This window comes from Podarcis cretensis (genome assembly GCF_951804945.1).
Source record: "Podarcis cretensis genome assembly, chromosome: 5".
In the NCBI taxonomy this organism is placed as follows: domain Eukaryota; kingdom Metazoa; phylum Chordata; class Lepidosauria; order Squamata; family Lacertidae; genus Podarcis; species Podarcis cretensis.
This window is the reverse complement of record NC_137174.1, coordinates 84,464,820-84,482,602: the sequence shown is the minus strand read 5'-3', so window position 1 is coordinate 84,482,602 and position 17,783 is coordinate 84,464,820. Positions and strand designations below refer to the sequence as shown.

The 17,783-nt window shown below is 44.5% G+C and overlaps 1 long non-coding RNA gene across 1 annotated transcript; it reads right to left on the bottom strand.

Moving 5' to 3' along the window:
• Positions 1-2,949: 2,949 nt before the first annotated feature.
• LOC307216191 lies at positions 2,950-5,081 on the bottom strand. Its single transcript, XR_013838990.1, has 3 exons — positions 3,590-5,081; positions 3,482-3,513; positions 2,950-3,232 (listed from the first exon to the last, which is right to left on the bottom strand). It is a non-coding gene; the product is annotated as an uncharacterized lncRNA (long non-coding RNA).
• Positions 5,082-17,783: the final 12,702 nt, after the last annotated feature.

Genomic DNA, 17,783 nt, shown 5'->3' with positions numbered 1-17,783 from the left:
ATAGTGATAAAGTGGGATATCAAATCCAAACTCCTCCTCCTCCTCCTCCTCCTCCTCCTCTTCTACTGCTACTACTACTACTACTTGATGCAAGAGAAAGGGCCAGTCGTAGATAATTGTGGCAGAAATGGGTCTCAAAACATGGGGCTGCTGCAATCTGAGGATGGACTTTCATGCGCAAACGGGGTGGGAAATTCCTGAAGCCAGGGGTGGTTATAGGGTAGCATGACTGGTTTGGCTGCAGGGGGCACCACCACAAAGCTGCAGAATGGAGAGCGAGAGTTGAGGGGTGCAAAGTTTTAGCATCACACAGGGCACCACTGGAATTTGAGAGCCCAAAGTCTGCCACAGCTGAAGCTCTCGCACGACACCACCACCATTCCTGCACCATTCTGGCTCTCCACCATACTGGCTTGTATCAAGTTGAAAGACAAGGGTCTGCTACTATAGTGCAGTTTTGCCCTGATAACCATGTCGATGGTTGTTTATCTGCTTGTTCCAACAGATTGCAGTCAGCAATAGGACTTTGCAATAAAGCTATCTGTGCTGAACTTTTGCCATACCACCCAACACACACAAGCACAGAAAAGGAAGATAGATGGCTGGTGTTGTATTGATTGCTTTGCTGCAATGGTTGGCTTTGGAACTCAAAGGCCCCCATTAGCATTGTCCCTCCCAAGAATTTCTGAGTATTCAATAAATGAACTGAAAAAGAATCCACCCATTAGCTTGTAACACTTAGATAAACTGAATGCTGCTATTTTCATATCAGAGTGAGGAAACATGATAAGGTATGAACTAGCTGCTGTTGCTCAACATGCAAAATAAACTAGGATCTACTCGTTGAGGTTAAACACTCTGCTTTTCCACAAATCTGATTGCCACAGAACCCCTTTTTCTAGCACACAACCACCCATTTCAACATAGAGTAATTCCCTTCATGTTAGCAGCGCAACCACCAAGGGAGACAATCCTACTTGACCCTTTCAGAGATTTGCAGTAGCTTTGTTTTTAAAGAAACTTTATGGGGTTAGGATAACCTGATAGCTTAGTTGGTTAGGTCCAGTCATGGCCGACTCTGGGGTTGCGGGGCTCATCTCACTTTCATGGCCGAGGGAGCCGGAGTACAGCTTCCGGGTCATGTGGCCAGCATGACTAAGTGCCTTCTGGTGAACCAGAGCAGCACATGGAAACGGCGTTTACCTTCCCACGGGAGCGGTACCTATTTATCTACTTGCACTTTGACGTGCTTTCAAACTGCTAGGTTGGCAGGAGCAGGGACCGAGCAATGGGAGCTCACCCCGTCGTGGGGATTCGAACTGCTGACCTTCTGATCGGCAAGTCCTAGGCTCTGTGGTTTAACCCACAGCACCACCCGCGTCCCACCCCGGTTATGTAGGGTAGTACATATCTACAGGAAAGTACCTATCGAAAGGTGAAGACAGCTATGTGACTATACTGTAATTCTGCAGAAGCAGAGAATGTGCTTTTGGGAGTTTCAGGTTTTATTTCTGAAACGGGAAAGTCCTTAGTTCTTATGGCAGATTTTGTGTGACAATGCCATGCAGTCTCATGGCAGTTTGTTCCATTTCGCCAACATTTCTCTAACTGTTGATTTCTGCATTATATTTGAACTTTCATGTGATATGAGTGCCACTTCCAGAAACCAAATGGAAGTTTAGCTCCCACTTCCATGTTATTTGATTCCAGAAAAAAATCTATTTGCCACCTTGACCCAGAAAAAACATGGGAATAAAGTGGTGAAATTTGGGGTGGTATACCAGCATATAGTTCTTTCCTGGTGTTTTCATGGGGGAACAGAAGCACCCGTGCAATGAAAGAGTGTCTGAATAGCTATGTGGTCCAGTAATGTTGTGCCACACCATGCCCACTGGTATGAATGGAATTTAACACAACATGCTGGTATATTGGTCAAAAAGCCACAGTTCCTTAACATGACAGGTACTGCAGTGTGAAAGCAACATTGGAAAATGCGGCAGAAGCAACAGCATTATAATCAGGAAAACGAACGCAGTACAGTCGCACCTTGGATCCTGAACGCCTTGGTACTCGGACATTTTGGCTCCCAACACTGCAAACCCAGAAGTGAGCGTTTCAGTTTGCGAACATTCTTTGGAACCCGAACGTCCGACAGGGCTTCTGCGGCTTCCAATTGGCTGCAGGAGTTTCCTGCAGCCAATCAGAAGCCGTGCTTTTGTTTCCAAATGTTTTGGAAGTCAAAAGGACTTTCGGAATGGATTCCTTTCGACTTCCAAGGTACGACTGCACTTCCCATGTGTGCATGTACCCAATGTTGGAGCAATGCTTGCTGAAATCTCAGAAGCGAAAGTGGTGTGAGAATGACCGCTCCCCACTTAAAACGGGGGGCGCCCTTTGCGGGGACGCGTGCAGCCCTGGATCTGGAGTGGCCCCATCAGCATAGGCTTTGCCTTCCCTCAGGTGGGATACCTGGAGGTCCCCGCCTACCCCAATGAGTTGTCCAATCCCACCTGGGGGAAGCGTTGCCAGGGAAACCAGGCCAGGTAGGGGGAGGGATTACCTGCCCACACAATAGAGGGTGGATCTTAATTGTTAATCCTCACTTGGCTCCAGAGCTTCTCCTGGAAGGACGTTGCTGTACTTCCTTGCTCCAAAAGGTAAGCCTGGGGCCTTTGGCCTCCCCCCCCCCCCGCGATTGGGTTCCAAAGGCTAGCGGGGGGGGGGGGGTAATGGATCCCAGGATCCCCTTTTAAAAAGGGGATCCTTTTCCCTAGGCGGGCCCTGATGCCCTGGGGTGCTGGGAGGCAACGCCACACGTGGCCCCTTCCCCTTTCCCTGCTAGGCCTGGCGCCCCTGGGGTGCGGTGGGTGGTGGCGGAGGGGGTCCCCGGCCACCCCCCAGGGCCTTTGTGGCCTCCAGGCGGCCTTTTTAGGCCGCAGGGAGAGCAACCTCGGCAGCTGCGAGCGGCCTCCCGGCGGAACACATAAAAACAATGGGGCGGTGGCGTTCAGCTGCCTTCAAAGGCTATATTCGAAACAACCAGCAGACACTGACAGATACCATATAATCCTTTCTTTCAGGCTCAACCCCCAAACATGTGTGGATCTTTGGCCACAGCATAGTGCATTCGGTGGCCATCCATGCCACTACTGGTCCAGGCGGAGAACATCTGGGTCTGCAGCCAAAGATCTCCATTTCCTGGTTCGGCCAACGTGGAATGCGATGGGATGCCCTGCTCCCTTGGTTGCGTCACGAACTTGCGTTCCGCCATCCGCCAAACGCGGTTGTGCTCCACCTTGGCGAAAATGACTTGGTCGTGCAAACGTGGAATGCGATGGGATGCCCTGCTCCCTTGGTTGCGTCACGAACTTGCGTTCCGCCATCCGCCAAACGCGGTTGTGCTCCACCTTGGCGAAAATGACTTGGTCGTGCAAACGTGGAATGCGATGGGATGCCCTGCTCCCTTGGTTGCGTCACGAACTTGCGTTCCGCCATCCGCCATACGCGGTTGTGCTCCACCTTGGCGAAAATGACGTGGTCGTGCAAACGTGGAATGCGATGGGATACCCTGCTCCCTTGGTTGCGTCACGAACTTGCGTTCCGCCATCCGCCAAACGCGGTTGTGCTCCACCTTGGCGAAAATGACTTGGTCGCGCAAAAAAGCATAATTCTGATCAAAACAGCGATCGCGGACCTGGAAAGCGTACATGCCGCTCACCCCAACATCATGATTTTCTGGTCTGAAGGAGCTATGGTGGGCACCTATCAGACCGTGGTAACGAGCGTTGGCTGAGCGACATCAGGCATGGCCTGATTGACTGGTTGGAGGATGGCAAAGGGGATTTTCAGATGTAGGTAGTCTTGGCGGCGAGACCGCAATCTTTGCGGTCTCGGGTGGCGGTATCAGGCCTTGGGCGGAATCCTTTAGTCCATCTTCCTCTTTGCGGCGGCGATACCAGGGTTCCCCGTTAAAGGGGTTTTTGAAGGGAGGCTTTGGCCGTACGCCGAAAGGTCGTCATTGCTCTCCCCTGCGGCGGCGTAACGGGGGCGGCTATCTCTGCTTGAACATATGTTCTCCAGAGCCGGCCCATCCCCCACACACACACTGGATAACCCTGATGCTCCCTAGGTCCCCGGCTGGGGACTAGGGAGGGAGAACGCCCAATGCCTGAGCCAAGGTCTACCCACATTTGAAATTTAATAAAGTTGTGGCCAATTTAATCCCATAGCACGTTGTCTAGAGTCGTTATTCCACATGACGGGGGGGACCACTCGGGATCTGGGGACTCCGCCTGTCCACGCAATGACCGCTCCCCACTTAAAACGGGGGGCGCCCTTTGCGGGGACGCGTGCAGCCCTGGATCTGGAGTGGCCCCATCAGCATAGGCTTTGCCTTCCCTCAGGTGGGATACCTGGAGGTCCCCGCCTACCCCAATGAGTTGTCCAATCCCACCTGGGGGAAGCGTTGCCAGGGAAACCAGGCCAGGTAGGGGGAGGGATTACCTGCCCACACAATAGAGGGTGGATCTTAATTGTTAATCCTCACTTGGCTCCAGAGCTTCTCCCACCCTACCCACCCTCAGTTAATGCCTTCTTTTGCAGGTTATCTTTTCTTCATAGGTTTTGCAGGTTAACCTTTCTCCACAGGTATGCGGGCGCTGCTACGATAAGGTCGCTGTTAAAGGGCCGGAAAGGAATTTCCCTGCATTGGCAGGTTTCGCCTTTCCCGTAGCAAAACGTCACAACTTTGGCGGTATCAGGCCTTGGGCGGAATCCTTTAGTCCATCTTCCTCTTTGCGGCGGCGATACCAGGGTTCCCCGTTAAAGGGGTTTTTGAAGGGAGGCTTTGGCCGTACGCCGAAAGGTCGTCATTGCTCTCCCCTGCGGCGGCGTAACGGGGGCGGCTATCTCTGCTTGAACATATGTTCTCCAGAGCCGGCCCATCCCCCCCACACACACTGGATAACCCTGATGCTCCCTAGGTCCCCGGCTGGGGACTAGGGAGGGAGAACGCCCAATGCCTGAGCCAAGGTCTACCCACATTTGAAATTTAATAAAGTTGTGGCCAATTTAATCCCATAGCACGTTGTCTAGAGTCGTTATTCCACATGACGGGGGGGACCACTCGGGATCTGGGGACTCCGCCTGTCCACGCAATAAGATTTTGCTGTGGCTGAGATAGTAATTATGCATGGCTCCTTGCTAGTGAAGCCAAAGTGCCTATTCAAAACAGTAAAAACTGCAGAATCAATTATGCAAAATAATAAGCAATGGGGTCATGGCCAATGGCCAAATAAAACCAAATGTGAATCCTGAAACGAGAGAGGAATTTGCTTGAATTCATATGATTTAAACCAGTTGTAGAGTTCAGCTTTTATGTCAGTTTCACCTCTCCCCTGCATTTAGTTCTCAGAGCCTTGCTGCAGTTCTCACCATATAAATACAAATTACCAATACGAAGAATTGCTTTGAACTAATGAACTGCTGGCAACATTGTAAGACAGTATTGCTGCAAATTATTACTTAAGAAGGCATTCAAATTCCATCTTAGTTCTGCTTACAAGCAGTATCTGTTTAATGATAAAAGAAAATCAATAAGATTGCTAGAATTTAATTAAAGCACTGCAACATCAGTATGAGAAAAGGTAGCTTATTCTAGGGGAAATGATGTCACATTTTGCTGTAAGAGTCTGTTCGTTATCAGAAGCCCTGGCACTGTGGGTTAAGTGTATTTAAGCCACAAAGCCCTCATTTATGTATTTTACTTCTTAAGGGTACAATCCTCTTAATATACACCACCATTTTTTGTAGAAACTTCCATTGCATGCCCCATCCCCACTTCAGCCAAATTCCAGAACAACACTAAATCCCAGGTACTATGGGAATGTAAAATGGTGGCCTTCTTGTGGAATTATAGTTTTAGATTTATTCATTTAACTTTATTCATTTATAAACAGCGTGGTGTTTTAAAAATCTCTAAGTGCTCTACGATTTAAAAAATGTAGTTAAAATAAATATATGACATCAAAACAACGTGATAAAAGTATAAAGGTAAAAGGTAAAGGTACCCTTGACAGTTAAGTCCAGTCGCGGATGACTGGGGTTGTGCGCTCATCTCTCTCTATAGGCCGAGGGAGCCGGCGTTTGTCCGCAAACAGTTTAGCAGCTTCTGGCGAACAAGAGCAGCGCACAGAAACGCCATTTACCTTCCTGCCGGAGTGGTACCTATTTATCTACTTGCACTTTGACGTGCTTTCGAACTGCTAGGTGGGCAGGAGCTGGGACCGAACAATGGGAGCTCATCCCATCGTGGGGATTTGAACTGCCGACCTTCTGATCGGCAAGCGCTAGGCTCTGTGGTTTAGACCACAGTGCCACCTGCATCCCTGATAGAAGTATAAAGGCATATGAAAACAAAACAGTATAAAAACAAATAAAACAGAAATTCACAAATTTCTGTGGAAACAGGGTCCACTCCAGTTTATGGGTCAGGGAAAACCAAGGCAAATAGATAAAGTTTTCACAAGATGTCTGAAGCAACTGGTGGTCACTGTTTCAGATACAGAAGAGGGAAAGGTATTCCACAGTACAGGGGGATAGCAGAAAATCCCCATTTTGTGGTCCCCATTCTATGAATATTCTGCCACAAATCAAGGCCGAGATGCCTATGCTGCTGACTGAACATTCCTTATTGAAGTAGACTGCTGTCTAGTAACCCAGTTTTGTTGGCTGATGAGTGCTGGTCCCCCCAGGTATCATTTTTATCATGCATTCACGACAACCGGTGCGCAGAGGCACACAAGTTGCACTTCTGCAAGTAAAAGTACTACGGAGCACATGTGTCACATAAAAGGCCTAAGAAGAACGTGTATAAGAAAGAAAGAAAGAAAGAAAGAAAGAAAGAAAGAAAGAGAAATTAAACTTTTTGCAGTTAAAGTGCTATTGCACTAAAGAAGTTGAGGTGCCTTTTATGTCCTTATAGAGAGAAGGGAGATCTTCTTGCAGCTGTTTATAGAACAGAAACATTCAGATAAGAAAGGAGGCCTATTCTTTTCTTCTCCTTTGTCAGCAACATTAGCAGTAGATTATCCAAAGCTACCTAAAGGTTGCAAGCAGCTCCACGCTGTGTTTCCCTCATCAAATGCAGAAGTAACAAGATAGCAAAGTGCCAAGAGGAAAGGAAAATAATTTTCAGAAGGAGAGGCATCAGATTAAAACTTAAAATGCACTGGAAACCACCAAGGGTTCCTGTCCATGTGCGGAAGTTTCTGTAGTTAATTAGTTTCCAAGAGCTGGTGAGTAAAACTCCATCATGTTAGGAAGACGGGTTCGTGTTTTGGGTTTTCGTTTTTGTTTTTTTTGGTCTGGTGTCTTGGCTATAGAAAGGAAGGTAGCTTTTCCAGGATATTTTATGGTATTTTTAAATGTGCCCTTTACTTATGCTTCAGTATAGTCCAGATTTCAGGATGCATTTCAGCCTTTGGTGACCCCATTTGGAGTTCTGGGCACCAGAGTTTAAAAAAGATATTGACAAGGTGGAATGTGTGCAGAAGAGGGCGACCAAGGAGATCAAAGGTCTGGAAACCAAGCCTTAAGAGGAACGATTGAAGGAGCTGGGTAAGTTTAGCCTGGAGAAAAGAAGACTGAGAAGTGGTAGAATAGCCATCTTCACATATCTTAAGGTTTGTCACATGGTAAAATGGAGCAAGCTCGTTTTTAATTATTTTATTGTTATTTAAATTTCCCTGGAGACTCCCCAAAACACATTATGAAAACCTGTACTCCTGTAACATCCACCACAATTTACAACAGTACAGTGATACCTCGGGTTACAGACGCTTCAGGTTACAGATGCTTCAGGTTACAGACGCTTCAGGTTACAGACTCCACTAACCAAGAAATAGTACCTCAGGTTAAGAACTCTGCTTCAGGATGAGAACAGAAATCATGCTCCGGCGGCGCAACAGGAGGCCCCATTAGCTAAAGTGGTACCTCAGGTTAAGAACAGTTTCAGGTTAAGAACGGATCGCCGGAACAAATTAAGTTCTTAACCCGAGGTACCACTGTATACATCTGTAAAACTAGTTTCTATTAAGTGAGCCACAAGTACAGTGGTACCTCAGGTTAAGAACTTAATTCGTTCTGGAGGTCTGTTCTTAACCTGAAACTGTTCTTTGTCAGTATATGGAAACATCACCGCTGCAGACAGCCAGATTGTTGACATCACATGATGCACCTATCTGTGGGAAAGAAGAATTTCCCAGGACGTTCACAGGCTGGATAAGTCTTTGTGAAGAATGCAATTTGAAACCTTCCAACTGCACATGTTCAGGAAGTCTGTCTGGATATCAGCCAGAGGAGGTTACCGGTAAGCAAGCTCCGAGGATAGTGAGAAGGGCCAGCCTCTATGGAGGGGGCTTGCAAACCAACATTCTTAACCTGAGGTACTACTTTAGCTAATGGGGCCTCCGACTGTTGCCGTGCCGCCACCGCACGATTTCTGTTCTCATCCTGAAGCAAAGTTCTTCACCCGAGGTACTATTTCTGGGTTAGCAGAGTCTGTAACCTGAAGCATATGTAACCTGAGGTACCACTGTATCAACTTTTGGAATTGGTCTTTGTTTTTTCTGGAGAACTGGTAAACAAAATAAGGCCCCTCCATTCTTTGTGCTTTGTTCCTCTTCCCAACTTGTTTTCTGCTGTTCCAAACAGTAGGACCAAACTAATGGATTCAAATTACAGGAAAGAAGAGTCCGTCTAAACACCAAGAAGAACTTTCTGATGGTAAGAGCTGTTTGACAGTGGAACGGACTTCCTCAGAAGGTAGTGGAGGTTTTTTAAACAATGGTTAGATGGTCATCTGTCAATAAGCCTTTAGCTGTGATTCCTGCTTTGCAAAGGGTTGGACTACATGAGTCTTGGGGTCCCTTCAAACTCTACAATTCTATGGTTTTACGATTCTATTTAATGTCTAGTCTCACTCCATCGGTTCCCCTTGTTTGTCCTGGTAAATGCAGAATGTTAAATGCTTCCCAGCTGTGCCGTTTCATGCATGTGGCGGCTGAATAAGAAACATTTACTACACATTGTATAATTCATTTCTCCTCCATTACCATGGTAACCTGCTGTGTGGCTATATCTTATGTAATTTCCACCCTAATATATATAAAAAAATAGAATAGGTTGATGAAAAGCAGACTTTTCAAGAAGCAAAAATAAAATAGAATAGAATTGCGGGCAATGGCGCACATTAATGTTACGCACAAAATTGGTTTCCCTCAAGTCCAAAACATTTAATCGTAGCGAGGAAATACCTTTTTGCTATCTGATGAAACTGCCTCTCCTTTTTAGCATGGGCAGCTGTTTCTCGCAATAACTAAGTTTTCTCAGTTGTGGAGAAATTGAGCACCTGCTCTCATTTTCAGTCTCCTGGGAAGGAGTTATCCCCACTGGGCTCCCAGTGGGGATAACTCCTTCTAAAATGACATAGTTGATTCTGAAAACTCTACATGTTTTCGGGTGGCTTTTAGGTGTCCCTATTTTCACTGGAGAGATGTTGGAGGGTATGGAGTTATCCGACCCCCGAGCCGTCTGAAGGCAATCCTTTATAGGAAGTCTTTTATGTTTATTGTTTTATTATGTTTTTATAGATGTTGGAAGATGCCCAGAGTGGCTAGGGCAACCCAGTAAGATGTGCAGGGTATAAATAGTAAAATTATCATTAGGGAATGGTACGTCGCGTTTTTTCAATCAGAGAAAAGGTTGGAGGGTATGTGCAATGTGTGCAAGACCAACTCAAGATTGAGGGGCCCCAGCCCTTAAAACAAATATTGAGGAGGGCAAGGTGCCTTATTGTCACGCCTGTTAGCAACGCTTCCTAAACCCTCAAAGAAAAGCTTTTCACCCAGCCAGAAGAGCAGTCTGTAGAGCCTGAACTAACCCAGTGCCTGTCAGAACACTGACAAATGTGGTCTGAGGGAAGAGGGGCTGGAGTCTGAGTCAGGAAAGGGAACTGTACCAGCCAGAAGGCAGGGGAAGCTTCAACGCTAGATGGTGGAGCATAGGATAGGTCGGAGAAAGAGGCAGGTCAGGCAAATGAAAGGCCAGGTGCTTCCCCAGTGTTATATGAATTTTAAGGTCTCAGATATAGAATAAATATTCATAAATGCACACGTATCTAAATATATGAACCATGTGTCTGTGGCTATGAAGTGCCTTTGACAATCCCTAGTCTGCCCCCATCCTGGTAAGCAGTAATGGTACCAGTATTGGAGGGGTAGCAATGTAGCACTACTGCACCTGCCACTTGACCTCATGAAATTAACCATATCTGGGGGGGAAATAGATATTTTTCAATTCCCATGAAGGGTATATTGCAGATCTTGCCATATGAGGTGTCAGGAATGAGCCAGCTCCAAGCGAAGGTTTGCAGTCAACTGCAGAAAGCTGCCAGGAACAGAGAGGCTTAGATGTTAGCCAGGCAGGGGAGAGCCGGCAGCTGCAGACTTTGGCTTGTCCTGACCTTGGTGGGCAGGCTGAGAGCAGGCTAGAATACAGCCAAAGCTTACCAGGAGCACAAATAGGCACGAATAGATTCAGAGACAGCCTTTCAAAATAGGAGGAGGTTGGAGCTGATCCACTATGTCCGAAGAGTCGGCAAATGGGAGGGCTGCTAGATGGGAAGCAAAACAAAAGACATAAAGATCATAAGTTCAATATCTTCTGGAGATGCTGGAAGAAATCTTTAGAAGGGTCATCTTGAGTAATGATGCTGGAGGCTTTGCCAGAGCCGTCTGGAGTGATCTGGTTTGTGGTTTTTTTTTGCAATAAATCCTCCTTTTTAATTACCTATGCTTACTGTGTTATCAAGCTGGGAACTTGGACTCCTGACATGAGGGCAACAGGAAAGGGGGAAAAATGATCAGGTGTAAAAGTCGACATGTGGTCACTTTTCCACATCGAAAATGTTTGCAGCTTGAGCCAAAGAGACCCTTCCTGATCTTACAGCTTGCAATTCTTGGTTATGAAGATGTTTACATGCCTTAGTAAACTGCTTCTGTATGAACATAGAAAGACAATATGATTATCTGCATCCCCAACAGAATAGAAAGGGTCAAGCATGGAAAAAAGGTCAGCAGCAACGACAAGCAGCAAATGAATGTTGTATTATTTTTAATCAGCAGCTTATGTTTGGCACACCTGAATTTACACCATCAATTCTCTATAGACTCTCATTTAACAGGTTGTTGTGATCAGAAACCTGAAAGCATAACATGGTTTGCCTCTTCTGTGTACATTTGGAATGCAGCCAAGAAAAATTTCAAAGGTTGTTTTTTTTTTTGGGGGGGGGGGGAGAATTATTAAAAAACATTACCTTGCAGATCAAATTTGCCAATAGCAATAAATAATGAAAAATAATATTTATAGGCAATGCAGTCTTTTTGATTTCTTCGCTTTCTAGTTTTGCTAATAATGGAAGCTTAGGACAAAGTCTGAGGTCTGGATTTGCCTACAGTGGATGTTTAGGGCAGAGTCTGACCTTGGTGAAATTCTGCAGTTTCATCAGTGCCTGGACTAAAAACCACCTGAGAATTCCATGGACTATGCATCAAATTCCATGATGGAAGAAAGGTGGGATATGAAGGTTCTGAACAAATAAGCTTAAAATGGGAAGTTTGAGCCTGGCCCTGCTCCAACCTCTCAGTGTTTTCAGCCAATGAATGAAGTCATAGCAGCTACTGACAATAAGGAAAGCAGATCTAGCCAATTAGACAAATAAATGGTTAGCATGATATACCCATTGTCTAGACTCTAGATTAGAAACTTATTGGCTCTATTTTTAAGCCTTTTGGTCCTTCCTGGTGAAGAAATGATTGCTACCATTGTGGTAAATCATTCTGGTATAGATGATTTAGTGGATTTAGTAACTGAATGGGCAATAGTGCACCAACTTCAAACAAAAGGTAGTAGCAAAGACATGATCTTTTTAACGCGAATCTTATTCCACCCAGAATTACCCAGCCATTGCATATCCATCATTATTGAATCCGTATTGCAAAACGTGGGACTGTGGTTGAGGGAGTGTGGATTATGCCTATGAAGTAATACAGTGTGGTTATGTTCATTTTGCTTTGGGTAGGGTGGGGGAGATATAGTCTAGAGTTGCATGCCACAGCCCTGAACTATACTGTAGCATTGCTATTCTGGTGTGGACACAAGGTGAACCCACCAAGAAACAACTTCCCAGAATCCTCTGCAAGAAGCAGAAGCTGCATCGCCTAAGGGCCAGGGCCCCACAATAGACGAATCCATGCAAAAATATCTCCAAAGCTGGGCGTTTTATAAAGCGCAGGCAAAATCATGTGCTTTATGGCAATATATGAATTTTAAGGGGAATGCTTCAACAATTTACTGCTACGCATAATAAAAATTAGAATAGCTTATGGAATGTTGACATCATGATCTCTGGTGTCAAAGGATGATGTGGTGTTTTAAGGATCAACCCTAAAAAATGCTGTAGTGTTGCTATATCTTTAAGAGTCTCTGAGGCCTGTGAGGGTGAGATGCGTGGCCATTTACTGTTTGTTCTTTTTAAGATGCACCCTTTGCTCTCCAAATAAAGTTAGTTGAGACTTTATGGTGGACATGCTGTGAAGCCTATGCTTAACAAATTCCAAATGAGCTGAGCTTTGAGCTTTCAATTGGTTCCTTTCATGTTTTCAAAGGGTTTAACCTTCTCACGTGGGACTTTATAACTTTTAGTTCACATAACTGCTTTTCTACAAAAATGAAACAATTAAAACAAGGTTAACAGGGATGCCAGAATTAACGAACTTGTCTAATCGCATGCCTTTCCTCATCAGGATGCCTTTCTGAATAAATGGTATACATGCTACACGTTTAATGAATATAATTAATTGTGTTAGACTACTGTAGAGTTAAACACTATTAATTAACCAGGCCTCTGCAGCTGTAGTTAATGAATCCATGCAAATTTTCTGATTGCTGAGTGTTCTTCAGTCTCATTCATTAAAAGCATTTTTTCTATCAATTTAATCCCATTATGGTAAATTGAAGGGGAAATTGAATTGTGGGGTGTCCACCCTGACCAACACAGTTTCACTAACAGGTATTTCTATGACGTGTCTTAATCTTCCTGTGGGGAAAAATGAGAAAGATCTGAGATTTTTGTTTCTCTTTAACCCCCCACCCCCACCTAAAAGATGCAGACACAGTGATATCAAATGTCAGTCATGCATAGAGTAGGCCAATTGAAACTAATAGACTTAAGCCCATTATTTCAATGAGTCTGCTCTGAGAATGACTAACACTAGATATCTCCTGTTCAATTCAGAGGCCTTAAAACGGTCGATATTTGCTGAATTTCATTTTCCATTTATTATAGATGTAACCCACCATAGAACTCTATGGCACTGAAGAACCTCATGGTGAATGCATGCCTTAAACTTCTATGTAGTATCTGAATTCAGCTACGGTATGTAGATCACAGGTGCAACTAGAGACTTGCACGAAACCAATTTCACAACCCCATCCTCGTTGCTTGCTTTATCACCTGGATTCCTGTCCTCTCTTCAGAAACCAGCACCAGGCTTTTTTGTTTCACCTCCACCACCTCCCATCGTGATCCTGGGGTGCTTGACACAGTCACTGTCAGTTTGAAGTTCTTTCACTCCAAAGCTGGAAACGTAGTTAGCCTTGTGCAGGGATGGATGAATTGCCAGTTTTGGTTTCTCTTAGTTCCGCATATTTCAAGTCTTCGGTTTGCCCCATTTCTACATAGGTTTGCATTTTTTTATTAAAAAAAGCTGGCAAAAAAAGATTTTGCACCATTTTGTGAGCACTCATTAAACTCATTTTGTATGTTATCTTGCCTAATATATACATTTCACAAGCAACTTGTCCTTTTGTGCTGTGCAGCTGTAAACAAGGAAGAGGCAGCTTTTCTATTTCATCCTTGGCTCCCTTCTCACTCTATGTTTAACCAGATATTATCTTTCCTCCTCAGTTGATTCAGGACTTGATCAAAGTCAGGTGGTATGTTCCCTAGATTAGACCAGGTTCAGTCAATTTGGGCCCCCAGATCTTCTCTATCTCAGTGTGTTCATTCAGACATTATATGTAAATCTGGGTGTGACCTTTTCTCCTGGATTCATCTCAGAGAAAAACTATGAAAGTGAATGAAAAATATTGGCTATTTATTGCCGGCTTCTACAATGATATCACAAAATCGCACCAGTTGCTTTCCGGTCTGCTTCATAGGACCAGAAATGTGTAACGACTGTCTTTTGATCCATTGGGTAATAAAATGTGTAACAACATCTGTTTCCCTGGAGAAACTTCACAAATGTTCATGGAGATGCAGTGATTCCAAACAAATTTCTAGATTTGTTTTCAGTGACCTGAAGACAGCTGCTGTTTATATCCATCTCAAGACCTGTCAGTGACAGGTCTACTTACACTGTAACATGGCAGGCTAATATTAGACCCGGATTTGTGCCAGACAATCCTTACTTAATGAATCAGTCAAGAAAGGCACCTGGATAAATAATTATTTATTTTGCTTTTGAGAAACCATTTCCCTGTATTCAGTGGCGTAGCAAGGTCAGGTGGTACCCGGTGTGGAAAATTTCTTGGCACACTCTCCCCCTCCCCATTGAAATCTAGTTGGACTCCCAAGAGACTGCAATCTACTCTCAGTATAAAAATACTGGCTGTGATCTACCCATTGTCATTGCCAGGAACTGTTCAGCTTTTTTAGAGAAGGATTGGTGAAAATTGTTGAGCTTTTTTGGGGTTACAGGGTTTGAGTCCTGAGTTGAGGGAGCTTCTGCTTCTCTCCTTCCTTCCACCCTCAGCTTGTTTGCTCGACTGTCTCCTTCCCGTCCTCTGCCTGCATGCCTTTTCCAGCAGCCCTGGAGTGCGGGGCTGTCAAAACAAAGGGGAAAGGGGGGACGGCCGCCGGCAAAGCAGTGGGCGGGTGGTGGTGCCACCCCCCTCGGAAAAGGCACCCAGGGTGGTCCGTTCCCACCTTGCTCCACGCCTGCCTGTTTTTCAGCTGTATGTTACACCACTTCCCCTTTAATAAAGTAAAGGTAAAGGGACCCCTGACCATTAGGTCCAGTTGTGGCTGACTCTGGGGTTGCGGCGCTCATCTCGCTTTACTGGCCGAGGGAGCCAGCGTACAGCTTCCGGGTCGTGTGGCCAGCATGACTAAGCCACTTCTGGTAAACCAGAGCCGCGCACGGAAACACCGTTTACCTTCCTGCAGGAGCAGTACCTATTTATCTACTTGCACTTTGACGTGCTTTCAAACTGCTAGCTGGGCAGGATAATACTAGTTCTAATACTAATAATACTTTGATACTAGTTCTTAATACAATCCCTGTATGAATTTCTTACCTAATATAACTGTTACTGAAAATTGGAAGGGGGGTGAGAGACCTTCCCCTGCCCCACAAGCCTTGCCTCTCCATACTCCAAGGCAAAGACTAAGAGCCTCTGCTGCACATTACCAAATGTACCACTCCACTGATAAATGTATCTATGTACAGTGGAACCTCGGTTGTCAAACATAATCAATTCTGAAAGACCGTTCAACTTCTGAAACGTTGGACAACCAAGGCTCAATGGATGGTCGGCAAATTCCATTGAGTGGAGAAACACGTCTCGGAAGCCGTTCAACTTCTGAGGCACATTCAAAAATGGAAGCAATTCCAGGTTTTCGGTATCCGAAAACCGAAATGTTTGGCTTCCGAGGCGCTCGAAAACCAAGGTTCCACTGTACTGGCTCAATGGGAAAAAAATAGAAATCCATATAAAATCACTCCAGTGATGGATTTACACCATTCCAACATTGTTCTGCTCAAAAGGAAAATGGCTAGCAGGGAAGGAGCTTGGGACATGGGTTGGGGCAGCCATAATCCCTGAAGTGTGAGAAAACATACTCAGCAGCCCCACTGCCTGGGTGATAATTGTTGTTTCACCTAAAAGGTCACCTGAAAGGTGGGAGGTGGAGGTCAGGTGAGGGCGGGACATGCCTGGTACTCACATTTCTGCCAGAAGACCCCTCCCAATTTATGACATAGTTATGAGAAATATATGATGTTTTACTAAGGGTGTTACGAATAATTTGGGAAAGAGGAGCCATCCTTTGTTGGCGGCTTCTTTCTGCTTCTTCCATGTGGTAGTTTGAAGTCTTGCTGCAACAACAAAGATCAGGCCTACTGGCTGCTGTTTTGCTCCTATAATCTTGGTGGAGTCTTTGTTTGACAATCCAAGTGAGCCGGGAATCTTTCTCTAACACAAACAATTCAGTTTGGAAGCTTCCTAGCTCATGTGGTTCATTAGCAACAGATGTTGCTGGACTCTAATGCTGATCACCCTTGACCATTGGCCATGCTGGCTGTGGCAAATGTGAGTGGGGAAACTCCAGCAACATTTGGAAGATCCACAGATTCCTCATTCTTGGATTACAAAACTTTGCAGGAGGAGCAGTGGCCTGGATGCTGTTGACATTTTACAGATGCATTACTGAAGGTGGGAGCAACTGATTCATGCTTGTTTCCCCCTCTCTTTTTAATCCAGGACTGAGCCTTGAGACTCTGCACCATCTGCTAATCACAGAATCCAGGGGTGCAAGTGACCAAGGGCTCCATGTTTTCTGTGGTTCCCAGCACCCTTGTTGCATTCAGATTGCCCTGCATTAATTCTTTTTTTTAAAAAAAAATATATATAATTTTTATTAGTTTTCTTTAACCATATCATTTTCAACAGTAATTAAACATACTTTTACATCTTATTCAAATTTTTGACTTCCATCAATCCTGTCTGAAAATTTTCCAATCTAATCTCTCAGTATGCATTTCTTATCTTCCCTATTACATTTCAAACTCATAACCAATATCTCTATCTTTTTCTACTTTGTAACACTTCGTATATTTCTCCTTACAAAACTTCTTGTAGTCCTACTAGCGTAATTTGTTGATTACAGTTGCTCTTCAAATAATTCATATACTTCTTCCAATCTTCTGTAAATCTCTGGTCCCGCAGGTTTCAAATCCTTCCTGTCATGTTGCCCAATTCTGCATAGTCCATTAATTTCGTCTGCCATTCTTCTTTCGTCGGAATTTCTTCTTGTTTCCATTTCTGGGCTAACAATACTCTTGCCGCAGTTGTTGCATATAAAAACAATTTAACATCTTGGCTATTAATGTCCTGACCTATAATACCAAGTAAAAATCCTTCTGTTTTTTTAAAAAATGTATATTTCAACATCTTTTTCATCTCATTATATATCATTTCCCAGAAGTTCTTTACTTTTTTACATTCCCACCACATATGATAAAATGTTCCTTATTTTTCTTTACATTTCCAACATTTATTATTTGTCTTATACATTTTAGCTAATTTCACTGGTGTAATATACCATCTATACATCATTTTCATCATATTCTCTTTCAAAGCATTACAGGCTGTAAATTTTATCCTTTCATTCCACAACCTTTCCCATTCTTCAAGCTGTATATTATATCCAAAGTCTGCATTAATTCTTAAGTAAAAGTGGGTGGGTACATTCATCCCTAACTGGAAGCAAAATGATGAATCACCTTAGCGAGGTTACGATTTAAGCCAAATAATACATACTGTATTTATGTAAGTACCCCTGCTGAACTTCCAGTCATGTGATCCAGTCCTAAACCTTCTGGCAGCAACCTTCTATGTAACTGTGTGGGGTGGGATCTTTTAACAAAAACATTTATACA